This window comes from Globicephala melas, chromosome 6 (assembly GCF_963455315.2).
Source record: "Globicephala melas chromosome 6, mGloMel1.2, whole genome shotgun sequence".
Lineage (NCBI taxonomy): Eukaryota > Metazoa > Chordata > Mammalia > Artiodactyla > Delphinidae > Globicephala > Globicephala melas.
In genome coordinates this window covers 31,129,645-31,143,965 of record NC_083319.1, presented here as the reverse complement: position 1 = coordinate 31,143,965, position 14,321 = coordinate 31,129,645, and the positions used below count along the sequence as shown (strand labels likewise).

Here is a 14,321-nt window from a genome sequence, read left to right as displayed (position 1 = left end):
GAACATGTATTTGTGTGTGTATGTATCTGTGTGTGTGTGTACATGTATCCCATAGAAAAGAGACTGAAGAAATGTAGAAGTTAACTGTTGTTATTCCTGAATTGTACGTTAATGGGTGAATAATTTTATTTTTTGCTTTTTATTCTATAATTTCCAATTTTTTAAATCATAAATATGTATAATTTTAAAATCAGTAAAAGAGCTAGACATTTTGGGAGGAGTGGCAAAAATAGAGGCTATCCCAAAGGATGGCCAAGTCCTTTAACACAGTGTTTGGCGTCGAAAGCAGAGCTGAAAGTGGCACCTTGGCTCTCGAATTCCCTGTCTTCTCTAGGCTGTGTGGCAGGGACTTGAACAGATAGCCCCTCACCCCACCCCACAGAGTCAAAGTAAATTTTAACTGAGAAAATGGCAATAGCCAAGTCAAAGGGAAAACAAGCAAATTAAACCATCTCTTCCTGTAGACAAATGCTAATTGTGTTGACCTTGACAGAGAGGATTGAATTCCTCTGATTCACAAATCCAACAATAAATTTTTTCCCCAAGGTTCTCATCATTATAAGGAGGATGAAATAGACTCACAGACATAGAAAACAAACTTATGGCTACCAAAGGGGAAAGGGCAAGGGGGATAAATTAGGAGTTTGGGATTAACAGATACACACCACTACATATAAAATAAGCAACAAGGATTTACTGTATAGCACAGGGAACTGTATTCAACAACTTGTTATTACAATAACCTATAATGGAAAAGAATCTGAAAAATATATATATATATATATAAAAAACTGAATCACTTTGCTGTATACCTGAAACTAACACAATATTATAAATCAACTATACTTCCACAAATAAACAAACAAACAAAAAGAGGATGCCTGGTCTCCCAGGCTTTAGCTATAAACCCTCATAGTTAACTTCTGTAACCATTTCTAAACTGTTGTATAATTTCTCACACTGCGTTACATGATGTGGGAAGGGAGGAAAGAAATTGCCTGAAGTAACAAATTTTACCAACGTTTTATCAAAACAAATGTGGTCAAGTTAGTGACACATATGTAAGGCTTCTCCCTTTCCTCATTTTTCCCTCTCCATTCCTTCCCTTCCTACATCAGTTCCTTTGGTATGCATTAAATTGAACAACAACCGTACACAGATTTAAGTTCTCAAAAGAGATAAACCTGTACATTCTCTTTTCAGCAACAAAGACAAAATAACGAAGTCATATTTAAATTCTTTTCATTCACAAATATACTTGAGTAATCATATTCTTGTAAATATTAACTTTTTAATTTAATACTGAAAGCATGAATAAAAAGCATTAGAATTCCATGAGGGTTTTTGGTTTGTTTGCCGTCTTGAATAACTTTCTTTTGAGTTAAAGAAAAAACTGATCCAGATATACCAAGATTAGATTGTCTTTTGGCACCTAAAATAGCCTGTCATCCAGAAACTGCTTATTATGGGCTTTTCATTTGGGATCACACAGTTGCTCCATTATTACTTCCAATAAAAATTTAATTAAATACCAAGCAAGTCTTAGGCCATTTAGGTCAGGTCTAAGGATTAGGTAGCACTGGACAGAATAGAAAGTACCATGGTAAACGTTAATTCATGTAACGCTAATTGCCATAAATTGTGATCTAAATGAAGCACGAATATTTTAAACGCAGCCTCAAAGGTCACAGTGTTTTATGGTTGTAAGAATTCATACCCTGAGACAAGCTCAGCCTTTTCAAGAACTAGAAAATCCTTCTCAATTTTGAAAGTCATTTAGATGTACTTTATCTGAAAGGAGACTCCATTTGATTCAGTCAGTCCATTTCTACTTGCATTCAGCATTTATAATTATAAATGGGGGGGGGGGACTGATCGTATTTTCAACCTTCAACAAGTAATTTTTTGGGCATGTACCATATGCAAAACACTGATTAAGGTGTTGAGGACATATTACTGAACCAAACAGAGATTTATTTGCTCTTATTGAATTTATATTCTAGTGGGGGAAGCCAGGCATTAAACTAAAAATCATAAATCATATGTAAATCATAGTGTTTGTGAGAAGGTAAGTGTTATGGGGGAAAATAATGTAGAAAAAGGAAATAGGGGGGTTGTGGAGGCAGATATGCAATTTTAAATGGGAAGGGAAAGGCTGCCCTACAATGAGAATTGTCTAGAGTTGGCAGTGACTTCATAGCAGGACAGTGACCATCCCAGGAAACTGGGCGCCCAGGGAACTAGGCCAGCTCCATGTGCTGACTGTGGAAGTTGACCTTGGCTGCCTAGTCTAAAATCAGTTGCAGTGCCCAGGCACCCGACTTTAGTTCCGAGTCCAGAGGCTGGACATTAAAGGAGAAATGTCAAAAGCAAGGCAGGGCATGGGCCTATAAGTTGATGGAGATATTTCTAGAACTCAGCAACAAGAACAAGATTTGAAGCCTAGGTAGATAGATGAGGAGGAGAAAGCCAGGATGGATCTTAGGGGATAAAGGGAACCTCAGTTTCTGGACCCCATGAGCAGCCAAGCCACCAGACTTTGAGACGAAGATGTTTGGTGCTTCCCACTAGGGACCAGGAGTGGCTCTGGACGCAGGGAGGGGAGGCATGCTGAGGCTGGGAGCCTTGGCTGACTTCAAAGGCACAACCAGGGGTCAAGCTCTGCTCAGGTCTCAAGAAGCTGTGATGAGGCTGCTCTTGGTTGCTCTGCTCAGTGCAGAGAACAAGTCTGCTCCTCTTTGAATGTCATCCTCACTGAACCAGAGCATTACAGACCCAAACAAGACTCCTGGCCCAGAACTCTGTAAGTTACTCTAATTGTCAAGAGGAAAGTTATTTAGTCATGAAACTCAAGTGACCCTTTTCTGAGGGCCCTTCCCAGCACCAGTGTTTAGAGGCTGGACTCAAATAAAAGGTCTAACTGAGCTGCTTAGGACTAACTATAAGGACAAGTAAAGATTGATGCTTAAGGACTAACTAAAAGGACTAAAGATTGCTGCTTTCTCTAGCACTTTTCACATTAACCAGTGCAAATTCACGGCATTTCAGTGAACTTATTTGCTGTAAAGCAGAGTTTCTCTACCTCAGCACTACTGACATCTTGGGCCAGTTAATTCTTTTCTGTATGGAGGAGGGGACATCCTACATTGTAGGGTGTAGGATGCATAGTAGCATTCCTGGCCTTTACGTACCAGATGCCAGTAACACCCCCTCCTCCATTAGTAACAACCAAAAATGTCTCCAAACATTGCAAAATGTCCCCTGGGGACAGGATCACCCTCCGTCAAAATCCACTGCTGTGAAGGTTTAAAAAAGTACTTCAGGGCTTCCCTGGTGGCGCAGTGGTTGAGAGTCCGCCTGCCGATGCAGGGGACGCGGGTTCATGCCCCGGTCCGGGAAGATCCCACATGCCGTGGAGCGGCTGGGCCCGTGAGCCATGGCCGCTGAGCCTGCGCGTCCGGAGCCTGTGCTCCACAACGGGAGAGGCCACAACAGTGAGAGGCCCGCGTACCGCAAAAAAAACCTCTTCCTCTTCCCTTACCACGATGCGTAGTTATAGTAATGACACAGTGTTCTTTAAACACCATTGTATTGTAAAAAAGGTGCTTTATTAATACAAAAGATGAATAACACACAGAGTTGAATATGTTTGAGGTTGTTAGAATTATAGGGTTCTTATCCCTTTCCTCTGTTTTCAAAATAATTTTATAATCAACTTATTTGAATTACTGAGGATATCCACATCCCTCAGTTATAAAAATGAGTCCCTAATATCTACATAGATCTCACAATTTACAAAATGTTTTTTACAACTATTTTCTACGATTTGCGTTCATAACCCAGTAATTTAGGTCTATTTAAAACCTCTTTTACAGATAAAGTAACTGAGGTTCAGATTGATTTTAATAAAATCTGTTCTTCAGATTAAAACCATGACATCCAGACAAAATAGACTGCTGTCAGCCTTTGGTGTTTCTGTGACATACACAGGACAGACAGACCTAAGAATCTTGTTCTGTGAACCCTTGAAATTAACTATCCAAGGAACTGATGTATTTAGTTCTGTCAGAAACTTCCTTTTGAAGCACAATATTTGATGTTTGTAGATCAATTTGCACTGATGGTGTTTGTATTATACTAGAAACAAAGTCAGATTCATTGCTAAATTGATGAGAAAAGTGCCTCATTCAATGATGACATATCTTAGGTATTCTATCATCTTCTTGTTGGAAAATTATTGGCTAAAATATTGAGGAATTCTTGTTCTGTTGTGACAAGGCAAACATTTCATCGGGAGCATGTTCGAAATCCTTGCCTCTTCTCAGTGCGTGGGTGAGAACTAAAGTGCTTTTTTTCATGGCCTGACACCTACCCATATATTTTCTTAAGTACATGAAAATACAAGCTTAGAGGGTTGTGAATAAGAGTTTGGATTTAGAGCCATAACTATTTAGTGTCTAATCCCAGCTCTTCTACTTACTAGCTGTGTGAACTAGGTCAAGTTAATTGACCTCTCTGTGCCTCAATTTCCTCATCTGTGAAATGGAGATAACGGTGTCTACCTCAAAGAGTTGTGGTGAGAAGTAAATGAACTAATATTTCAAAGCATTTAGAATAATACCTAATACATACTAAACACAGTGTATTGGCTACATTATTATCATCATTACCTAGTATCCATGGCGATCTTATTTAGACATCTCATCAGCTCATACACTTTGCTAGGAAATGGGATGAACATGGTAACTGCAGATAAAACGTCTTCACTAGGAAACTTCTAGTTTGAATAAAACATGTTATGGAGGAAACATTTCACCATGTCTTCTTTTTCTAAAGAAATGGTTGTTTCCTGAAGGAAGGCTCTTCACAGCTGAATTGAGAGCACATTTGCAACAGCACAATTACTTTCTCCACTGAGATTTCCCACTAGGGAACTTGATGTGGCAAAAAGAAAAGCAAAAAGGAACTGTATTCATTTCTTTGTATCTTCTATTCCATTTGCAATGGTGCTTGGATCAAAGGTGTGATCTAGAGTTAAGACCTGGTGATTGAATCAGAATGTACTTTGAGGAAAGTGAACATAAGAATTCCTTAGATGTCTCCCCTTCTGCTGTCAAAATGGTGACCACATGCCACTTGCTTGTACTTGTTTGTGTGGGATAAGATCTTCATCAATTTTCCCACTAAAATAAAGGCCAGGAATTGAGTTGAGAGTGTGTTTCCATGTTTTTTGAACATCGTTGTAGAAGAACTACCACAAAAGATTCACAAAGCTGATTAACTTCTGAAAATGAGAAAACGTTCAACCATCCTTAATCTCACACAACACAGTTCTTGAATTCTCTTTCACTGCACTGTTTTGCTAACATAGACAGGAGAGCAGTCCTTTTTCAGAAATGTTTGATAAGAGGTTGAGAACATATGCTGAGGAAGGAGTAAGATTCCCCTCCCCTTTTCAGAGAGTACTATTACCAACCTAACCCAGATAACTTGTTTTTATGTCTTTTCCACTATCCTTTTTTTTTTTAATTCTATGTGTTAGTTTCTCCACATGAAAAATATGTAGGAGCCATGCTTTCATGTACCCATGTGTTAATATTTAAACTGACAACCATTGCAACTTCTCGTAATCAAAAACGGGGCAATTTGTCCCAAAGATGTGCATGTCTATGTAAAACTGTACCCAGGTGCATCATGATTTCCAATTTCTTGTCCTTTGCAAATGTCTACAGTAAGAAGTCTTTCCTGTATGTATAGCATAGATCATCAGACTCCAAATTAAGGTTCTTTTCTCATTCTTGCTGCATTGAAAATGGAGAGTGCTTTGATTTCCAAATTATGATTTACAAGTTTTCTGACTCCTGAGACACTTATAAAGCCCCAGTTTTCAATTATCCTGTTTGCTAAGGCGCCTAGCACTCTGCAGGATTTTGTGACACTTATTAAAAAGAAAAATGGTCTCTACATCACACATGCCAAGTGGTTTCATGTCAAACCCATGTTCAACAGAATCAGGGATGTGAGACACCAACATGAGTTAGAAAATTTGGACAAGTTCCTATGCTCTTTTACCCTCTTCTTCTGTCAATCTTCTCTGAAGTTTCTTCAGCAATTGATTCGTGATTCCACAAATATTTGTTTGCTATGGACCAGGTTTGATACTAGGTGCTTGGATACAGCGTTGAACAAAAATAGATGTGTTCCCTGCTCTTTGGAGCTTGCATATTCTACAATCCTAATGGGAGAGATGGACATTACTGAATAATCACACATATAAATTTCCTACTGGGATAAGAGGTACAAAAAAGAAGCATAACGGTACAATACTAGTTTAAAATAGGAGTATTTTTTCCTACACACCTATGGTCAATTAATCTACAACAAAGGAGGCAAGGTTATACAATGGAGAAAAGACAGTCTCTTCAATAAGTGGTGCTGGGAAAACTGGACAGCTATGTGTAAAAGAATGAAATTAGAACACTCCCTAACACCATACACAAAAATAAACTCAAAGTGGATTAAAGACCTAAATGTAAGACTGGGCAGTATAAAACTCTTAGAGTAAAACATAGGAAGAACACTCTTTGACATAAATTACAACAATATCTTTTTGGATCTGTGTCCTAGAGTAATGGAAATAAAAACAAAAATAAACAAATGGGACCTAATTAAACTTAAAAGCTTTTGCACAGCAAAGGAAATCATAAACAAAACGAAAACAACCTAGAGAATGGGAGAAAATATTTGCAAATGATATGACCAACAAGAGATTAATCTCCAAAATATACAAAGAGCTCATACAGCTCAATATCAAAACAAACAAACAACCCAATCAAAAAAATGGGCAGAGGGTTTCCCTTGTGGCACAGTGGTTAAGAATCCACCTGCCAATGCAGGGGACATGGGTTTGAGCCCTGGTCCGGGAAGATCCCACATGCAGCAGAGCAACTAAGCCTGTGCGCCACAACTACTGAGCCTGCACTCTAGAGCCTGCGAGCCACAACTACTGAGCCCACGTGCCACAACTACTGAAACCCATGCACCTAGAGCCCGTGATCCACAACAAGAGAAGCCACTGTAATGAGAAGCCTGTGCACTGCAACAAAGAGTAGCCCCCGCTCACCGCAACTAGAGAAAGCCCGCACCCAGCAACAAAGACCAAACATGGCCAAAAATAACTAAATTTAAAAAAAAAAATTGGCAGAGTAATACTACACCTAGAGGGGTGGGATAGGGAGGGTGGGAGGGAGATGCAAGAGGAAGGAGATATGGGGATATACGTATATGTATAGCTGATTCACTTTGTTATAAAGCAGAAAGTAACACACCATTGTAAAGCAATTATACTCCAATAAAGATGTTAATAAAATATAAAAAATTTTAAAAATGGGCAGAAGATATGTATAACTGCATCACTTTGCTGTATACCTGAAACTAACACAATATTGTAAATCAACTATACTCCAATATAAAATAAAAATTAAAAAATGGGCAGAAGATCTAAGAAGATATACAGATGGCCAACAGGCACATAAAAAGATGCTCAACTGCTCATTATTAGAGAAATGCAAATCAAAACTACAATGAGGTGTCACCACACACCGGTCAGAATGGCCATCATCAAAAAATCTACAAACAATAAATGCTGGAGAGGGTGTGGAGAAAAGGGAACCCTTGCACTGTTGGTGGGAATGTAAATTGATACAGCCACTATGGAGAACAGTATGGAGGTTCCTTAACTAAAAATAGAACTACCACATGACCTAGGAATCTCACTACTGGGCATATACCCTGAGAAAACCATAATCCAAAAAGAGACATGTACCACAATGTTCACTGCAGCTCTATTTACAATAGCCAGGACATGGAAGCAACCTAAGTGTCCATCGACAGATGAATGGATAAAGAAGATGTGGCACATATATACAATGGGATACTACTCAGCCATAAAAAGAAACAAAATTGATTTATTTGTAGTGAGGTGGATGGATCTAGAGTCTGTCATACAGAGTGAAGTAAGTCAGAAAGAGGAAAACAAATACTGTATGCTAACATATATATATGGAATCTAAAAAAAAAAAAAAGGTTCTGGTGAAACTAGAGGCAGGACAGGAATAAAGATGCAGACGTAGAGAATGGACTTGAGAATGGAGACAGGGTGGGGTGTGGAGGAGAAGCTGTGACAAAGTGAGAGAGTGGCATGGACTTATATACACTACCAAACGTAAAATAGATAGCTAGTGGGAAGCAGCCACATAGCACAGGGAGATCAGCTCGGTGCTTTGTGACCACCTAGAGGGGTGGGATAGGGAGGGTGGGAGGGGGGGGACACAAGAGGGAGGGAATATGGGTATATATATATATACATAGAGCTGATTCACTTTGTTATACAGCAGGAAGTAACACAACATTGTAAAGCAATCATACGCCAATAAAGATGTTAAAAAAAAAAAACTACAATGAGGTATCACCTCACACTGGTCAGAATGGCCATCATCAAAAAGTCTACACATAATAAATGCTGGAGAGGGTGTGGAGAAAAGGGAACTCTCCTACGCTATTTGTGGGAATGTAATTTGGTACAGCCACTACGGAGAACAGTGTGGAGGTTCCTTAAAAAACTAAAAATAGAACTACCATATGACCCAGCAATCCCATTACTGGGCATATACCCTGAGAAAACCATAATTTGAAAAGATACACGCACCCCAATGTTCATAGCAGCACTATTTACAATAACAAAGATATGGCAGCAACCTAAATGTCCATCAATAGATGAATGGATAAAGAAGATGTGGTATATTTATACAATGGAATATTACTCAGCTGTAAAAAAGAATGCTATAATGCCATTTGCAGCAACATGGATAGATCTAGAGACTATCATACTAAGTAAGCCAGACAGAGAAAGAAAAATATCATATGATATTGCTTATATGTAGAATCTAAAAAAAAAAATGATGCAATGAACTTATTTACAAAACAGAAATAGACCCACAGACATAGAAAACAAATTTATGGTTACCAAATGGGAAGTGGCGAGATAAATCAGGAGTCTGGGATTAACATATACATACTACTAATATATAAAATAGATAACCAACAAGGACCTACTATATAGCACAGGGAACAAGCCTCAATATTTTGTAATAACCTATAAGGGAAAAGAATTTGAAAATGTATATATGTGTAAGTGAATCACTTTGCTGTAAACCTAGAACACATTGTAAATCAACTATACTTCAATAAAAAACAAAAACTTTATAAACTCAAAAGTGCTTTATATATATAGCAGTTATGAATTTGAGTCTATATCTCAAATATGCAAACATATCGTTTCTTTTATTTTTACTGAGATGCAATTCACATACCACAAAATTCACCCTTTTAAAGTGGTCAGTTTGGTGGTTTTTAGTACATTCACAAAGTTGAGCAACCATCTTTCTTCTAAGTCCAGAAAATTTCTTCATCCCCCCAAAAATATCCGATGCCCATTAGCAGTCACTCACTATTTTCCCTTCTCCCCAGACCCTGATGTCCACTATTCTACTTTCTATCTGTGGATTTGCCTACTTTAGACATTACATATAAATTGACCATACAACGTAAAAAAATAAAAATAAAATAGAAGTATTTTTTTCCCCAAGACCCCATGTGATGTGTGATTATTTCTCCCTCTTCAGTCTTAAGTGGGGCAAGATCTATACACACTCAGTTTTCCTCAACAGAAGTTCTTGGCCCACTCTTCAGAGCTTAAGCTTAAGAGCAGGTTGGTGTGCACAGGGCTAAGTCCAATCCCAAATCAGCAGGCTTCCTACTGGAGTGCCTCAGCTCCAGTGAACTGGCATCTCCTCATACCGCCACTGCCGTGACAGTGCGGTGCATGCAAAGCTATGGCGCCCAGCATGCGTGTCTGTTCCTCTCAGGAGCAAGACACCAGCGCCGGTGCCCCTGCCACTTCCTGCCTAGTTGTTGTCCCAGTGTGTCTCTAAATACATTTAGAAGAATAAGGGGGGAGAGGAGACAGTCCCAGGCAAATTCAAAGAGCAGAACTCATCCAGTGGAGTGACAGCATCCCTATTTTCTGAGCAGTCTAAATCCTGGATCTCTGATTCAGGGGGCAGACAGGCAAGAAAGGAAATCTCCCTAGGTTTTCTCCCATAATCTTTGTCTTCAGAGGAGAAGCTCAGGTTTTCCATGAGGTAAAACTGTGTGTGTGTGTGTGTGTGTGTGTGTGTGTGTGTGTGTGTGTGAGAGAGAGAGAGAGAGAGAGAGATAGAAATCCCTCACTGATTAGCCCTTCAGGTTGGCACTATGAGTTTCCATCTTTTTTCACTGCCATTGTTTATGTTTTAGTGGACAGTTGAGAGGTGCTCTATTAGAGGCTGTTAGCAAAGTGCCATTTTAAACTGGAAAATTATACACTTATAATTTAATATGGAATAATTGGCCTTCAGTTCAGAGGCTCCACCTAAAGTCACAGGTTCTTTGTGGCTAAAAGGAATTTATTCCTTTCTTTGCTCACCCCACCAGTCCCTGCTAATTATTACTCTGCAGCCTGGGTCTAGGCTTCCTAATGAAGGCCTCCTGTGTGGACTCAGCAACAAGCAGTCTGGCTTCTGTATTTTGACCAGTTCTCTGTTTGGGAGGCCTAAAGAGATCCCGATAGGAGCCCTGTTATCATTTGCCAGTACACCAGTTACCTTTGGCTGAGAAGATCGTTGTCGTACGCATTTCCTGCGCACGTCACTGCTTTCCCCTACTACATTCTTGGTTGAGTAAAAGGATAGAACTCTGCACTGATTCCTTGGCAAGAAGCAGATCACAGAGTTTCACCTACGTGTCCTAATTTACTAGTGATCAAAGATCCTCATTTGTCCAAAGACGTCCTGAGATCAGAGGGATCCTGGTAAAACCCTCAGAGGGGGGAAAAAGGACTTTTTTTTTTTTTTTTTTTTTAAAAACACTTTCATCTTCCTCTTTCTTCATCCTTTGACTTGCCTGATGGGTGTCAGATCCTTTGAGGCCACAAAGAAGAGGCACGCTCAGGTTACCTTAGCGATCTGTATCATCAAAACAGGGACCGCAGACAACACCATCAACAGATGCCAGTCTCTGTCCTAATGCCACATTTTTTCTAGCCTCCTGGTCCTCTCAGCATTCCAATGCCCCTCACCCCTTAGGGATGTGGGAATTCACAGGTGCTTAGCCCATTCCATGCCAGAATGTATGGGTCTTGGGAGGAACCCTAGGGCTCAAACAATTTGATCCTCCCTCCAACATTGCCAGTGCAGGCTCCTGTAGTTCTGATACTGTGCTGGATGTGGAACTTCTCTAAAAGTTGTCCAGGGCTCCTGAGCTACACCCCTGGGAGGCACAGGACATGCTTCAACTTGATTTCCAAAAATCATTCTGGAGGTTTCTATTGCCCTGCCCCTGGGGTTTGACAGCCAGCATGAGGCAAATAGCATGGCATGTCCCTTCACTCCTTCACAGCCAGACCAGGCAGGGTTCTGTCTCCTTGGGAGACACCCTCAGCCTCATCTTCCCCATTCTAGGGTTTATTTTAGAAACTCAATGGTCATCCTATAGATCATGGCTCTTGGTTTTCCCGTCCAAGTCTTTTCAGAATTCCAAACAAAAACAGCAGTACGTGTCTCAAGCACATAGCCCTGGCAAGCCAAAGGAGCTTTACTTTTAGACTTTGTGTCTGCTATAAGTCCATTCCGAAATGCGATCAGCTCCCCTGAGACAAGGAACACCGTTGGGAGCAGAGCCATAAGATAAGTAGAACCAGCTAGGGAGGGTTACAGGAATGAAAAATGTATCTGTTAAAATTTCAAAAAGATTATCTCACTTAAAGAATTTTAGCCACCAAGGTAGGATATATAGACACTTTAAAAGCATCTCCTTCAAATCATATATTGCAGTACAGGAGACCATAAACAGTGTTCTACCTGACTCTGAGGACAAAAGCAGCTCTGTTTGGCTTCTGAGGCTTGTAACATACACACAAGGAGCTCAGGATTAACAGAGGAATAGCTGGAATTTCTTACAAAAGCCCCGTAGGATCTGACATTGTCTGTGAATCACCGCTGCAGCTTCCACTACACTTTGTTGGCATGGCCCATGCCAGGCAAGTGGAATCCCCGGGACTGCCTTTCTCAAGGTACATCAAATACACCAGAATGAAATGTTTGGAAAGCAAATGCTCGTTAAGCCATCAGGAGAAGCAGACAAAATCCAGGAGAGGCAAAGAGAAGAGGGGAAAGCAACTTTCAGCAATAATATCACATGGCAGCAAAGTGGAAGTCTGCCCGTCACAGATTCACTGTGACCATGGACCTGGTCCTTCAGACACCTATCCAAGGAGCCTAGAAATCCTCTATCTCAGAAAGAATTCGCCCTGATTGGAAGCATTCTGACAAATAAAATCCCAGAGGAAGATGCTGTCACTTTTCCCTTTTCAAATCACATGTTACCCTAGTTTCCTGGAAAGGTATGTCTAGACAGACTTACTGCCCCTTGAAAAAGCCAGGAACCTGGTCTTTGAGAATCTTGCTTGAAGATGTAAAAAAAATTTCTAACCAGACTTCCAGAACCTGTGGGTGAAAATTACCACGAATGATCAGCGAATGCCTACTCTCAGAGGTCAGACGCTATGAGTGTGAGCCGGCTGAAGGTATTAAAAGAGCCAGTTCTCATTCTGATAAAGCACATACTGGCAAAGCCACAAAAAAGAAAATTATAACAATCAATACAGGTCAAAATGGAAACCGGATGAAGGTTTCAGCCAAACTTGTCTTTGCTTCTGCTCTAATGGATTGACTTTTAGCTGCTGAAGTCAGCACAATTTGCAGATTCAAGACATTGAATATGGAAGTCAAAATTGGATAGAAATTTAATTGAAAATATAGCAGATCCTTGACATTTACAAGGGTTAACGCTGCCTCTCACACTTGCCAACTTCTCTCATAATTGAGTCGCACTTGTATCTCTTCAGATGACTTGTATGTACCTTGGCTCTGCACAGCTGCTCTTGATATAGTTAACAGAAAACAGTCCACAGGTAATCTATAGATGTATGTATAGGCTTTGAAAGGTCCACAGTGAAACTTCCTATAGGGAATTCTGCTTATTCATGTTCAAGCTTGTTGGCGGTAATCCTATATTCCTGTGGAATTTACCAGAGAACAGATAAAATCCAGGAAATATAGCCTACCCATGGGGTTCTTGGCCAAGCAGGCCAAGTCAGCATGGTGGGTAAAATAACGCCTTCCTCGCTCCGACATGTCTATGTCCTAACCCCTAGAAACTGGATATATTACTTTACATGACAAAAAGGAATTTATATGTGTGATTAGATTAAGGATTTTGAGATTATCCTGGATTATTCGGGTAGACAATGTAACCTTCTAAGAGAGAAGCAAGAGAGTGAGTCGTGGAAAGAAACGTGACAATGGAAGCAGAGCTCGTATGATATGACTGCTGCGGAGGCAGGGGGAGAGCGGGGCCACAAGTCAAGAAATGAAGGCGAGAAGCTGGAAGAAGCAAGGAATGAATTCTACTCTGGAGCTTCCAGAAAGAACACGGCTCTGCCAACACTTTGATTTTAGCCCCGTGAAACCTATTTGGGACTTCTGACCTCCGGAACTGTAAAACAATACATTTGTGTTGGTTTAAGCCACTCCGTTTGTGGTAATTTGATACAGTCAACAACATTCATCTTTAACACTCTTCCTCCTCGTTTTCTGTTTCCAACATCCAATGAAACATCCAATTCAATCAAGGTTTCTAGAGTGATCTTTTTCTCTCTTTTAGGGACGACTCTCTAACAACCTCATTCTCTCACCTGCCATGATAACTCCCTCCAAGGAGTATCTGCATTTCCAACAGGACCAGGGGGAAGATATTTTCTATAGACGGAAAGAGAACTAATGTTGAGTAACTACTTAATGCCAGGCACGCAGCGGGTGTTTTGCACATATTTTATTTCATCTTTCCAACTCCTTTCTGAGGTATCACTCCCCCCAACCACTTTGTGATAAGGGTACCAAGATTCAGAGAAGGTCAACAACTTACACCGTGAACGAGTCACCAGAGGTGGGTCTGGAGCCCGGCTCTACATGACTCCAAAATTCAAATTCTTTCCGTTAGCACACGCTGCTTCTAATTTACTTATACAAAATAATGAAATGCTAACAGCAGCGTGACTGCACCAATTTGGAAGAAACAGTGGTTTGGGAAGCAGGCACCAGTCCCTGGAAAGATAAAGGTGAGGGGACAATCTGACTCTGGGGAGGACCTTTCTGATAGGTTGT

At 40.3% G+C, this 14,321-nt stretch overlaps 1 protein-coding gene across 8 annotated transcripts in view; it reads left to right on the top strand.

The window, feature by feature from the left end:
• The window catches only part of PLPPR1 (phospholipid phosphatase related 1), a 641,182-nt gene that overhangs the window by 612,997 nt on the left and 13,864 nt on the right, over positions 1-14,321 (top strand). The window lies entirely within an intron of this gene.